The sequence below is a fragment of the Lemur catta genome, chromosome 10, assembly GCF_020740605.2.
Source record: "Lemur catta isolate mLemCat1 chromosome 10, mLemCat1.pri, whole genome shotgun sequence".
NCBI lineage: Eukaryota > Metazoa > Chordata > Mammalia > Primates > Lemuridae > Lemur > Lemur catta.
The window spans coordinates 83,013,304-83,015,774 of record NC_059137.1 but is presented as its reverse complement, the minus strand read 5'-3'; the positions used below and the strand labels follow the sequence as shown (position 1 = coordinate 83,015,774).

The following is a 2,471-nucleotide window of genomic DNA, read 5'->3' as shown; positions in this document are numbered from 1 at the left end:
TTCACATTATTGTGCTACCATCACCACCATCCATTTCTAGAACTTTTTCATCTTCCCAAACTGAAACTCTATAACCACTAAAGAATAACTCCCCATTCCTGCCTCCCCCAGTTCCTGACAACAACCATTCGTCTACATGTCTCTGTGTCTACATGTCTCTACTCCAGGTACCTCATACCAGTGGAATGAGCAGCATCATTTCACCAGCTTGCCTCAAGAGCCATATTTCAAACAAGCCTTGGTATCTCCATCCAGTAGAAACCGACCCACTCATGTTTGAAAAAAATTATTTCTTCTTGATTTTTAAGTAGTGAATTGAGCTTCCTCTAATGCCTCCAATTATGTAATGAAGTGTGTTAGCCTCATGCAGATATTTGTCAAATTTCAGATGGAAAACTGTCTTCCTAAAACTTTTCTTTTCTATATCCCCTTGTAAAGATTTGGATATATTCTCATGTAATCTTCTTATTCCCAGGTAATTTTTATTTTTTTAAAGATAATATCAGTAAGCAATTTATTAAAGAGCCTGCCATCCATTACCGGAATTTGGAACAATAATGATGCATTGAAAATAAGTATTCATCCCAGTTTTTTTTTCTTCCTCATAAATTCCTTCAGTTCCAATAACTCTTCAGTAAATTGTTAATATTATTTTGCTCTTTGTCCTTTTGGAAACAAGCCCAGGAATGAGAAGGCACCAACAGAGGCTGACACAAACCCAGTGATGCTTATTGCTCGGTTGGCCTGCTCTGAAACTCCTTCTCCATATCGAAGCAAAGTCACAAAATGCTCACAGCTGTTGACAAGGAAGCCATAGGCCACCTCCTGTCCAATAACAAACTCTGACCGTTGCATGGCTTCTTCCACGGGGGGAGGGGGTGTGTTTCATCATATTTATTGTTTACTCTACGCGTGTCATTTCCCACAGCATCCTTCAAGAGCTGCTTCTTCAGGGCCTTTGTGCTGAATACAGACGTGGCGCCAGTAAATGGCGCGGGAATGCCATCTACAGGCGCTATACGGGTAACATAACCATCACCCAAGTACGGCGCCTAGTGCTGATAGCCAGGACGGAACACTTCAATTAAGTCCCCTGGGTGGGGTTGCCAGGGCAGCTCAAACTGAAGCAGTCATTAAACGCCATCTCACTCATAAGCCCGGGTCGTCCTCCTGCACCCCCCTGCTAGCGGCCGCGGAGGACTCCCATCTGCACCCGGGAGAGGCCAAGGCGACAGCAGCCCACCACTACGCGGGCCGCCTGCAGGGCCCAGCCGGCCCCAGCCCCGCTGCGCAGAGAGGCTCCGGCGACCCCCGCAGCGGGTCCAAGACGCTTGCGTGCAGCGGCCCCCAAGTGATTTTTAAAATGAGTCCTTCAGAATTCTTCGTTATACCGAGAGTCAGGGTTTAGAAATTCACAGTTATCACTTTATCTGTATGAGCCAGGGACTGGGAAGTTATTAAGACGTCTAGTATAATTTACAAGGAGGAAAACGTGGGGGAAGAAGAGATTTTAACTAGATATTAGATAGGAAGAAAGCAAAGCAACCTTTTATGACTTGCTTTTCTTACTTTAGAACATTATTTCCAAGATTTACCTTGGAAGTGAGAATCCATATCTTGTCTAGGTTGCTTTATGGTTCCTAAAACGTGATTTTATTCTAGCATTACAAGATTCCTATTGATATCTCTGTCTTTGATGCACAGATAATGTTATGTAATGTCTAGTTATGTAATGCCTAGCATTACATGGTTTCTATCTTTGTTTTTGATAAACAGAAGCAATGTTTATTTGAGGTGTTACCATGGGAAGTATAGCCAACAATTTCTAAGAAGTGACAGTGCTCATCTCTCCAGAAGAGAGTCACAAGTCAAAGGTCAGGGAGTGGCCTGCAAATGAAAATGTGCTCTGCCCAAGAGTGATGCCAAAAAGGTAATCAGTCACAAAGCAAAACAAATGTTGCAGATATGAGGGTGTCTTTAAAAAGTTCATAGAAAATGCATGTTATGGAAAAACTATGCATGGATTTCAAAAGTTTTTTGCACCAAAATAAACTCATACTAACTTCTTGTAACATTTCTGAACAGGATCTATTAATAGTTTGAGGCACTAAGCAGGGTAAGAAAAGAGCTCATATTAGAGCAACATGAATTCTGCTAAAATTGAAGCAAGAACATACCAGTTATATTGTGCTAGAGCAAACAAGCAAAAAACAAACAATAAAAACACACTGGGTGCAGTGGCTCATGCCTGTAATCCTAGCACTCTGGGAGGCTGAGGCAGGAGTATTGCTTGAGATCAGGAGTTCAAGTCCAGCCTGAACAAGAGCAAGACCCCCCGTCTCTACTAAAAATAGAAAATATTAGCCAGGCGTGGTGATGTGCGCCTATTATAGTCCCAGCTACTCAGGAGGCTGAGGCAGGAGGATTGCTTGAGTCCAGGAGTTGGAGGTTGTGGTGAGCTATGATGACGC

General features: G+C 43.0%; 1 pseudogene; it reads right to left on the bottom strand.

Annotated features, from left to right (window-relative positions):
- Window positions 1-646: 646 nt before the first annotated feature.
- Window positions 647-1,159, bottom strand: LOC123646271 (annotated as a pseudogene).
- Between the last annotated feature and the right edge of the window lie 1,312 nt (window positions 1,160-2,471).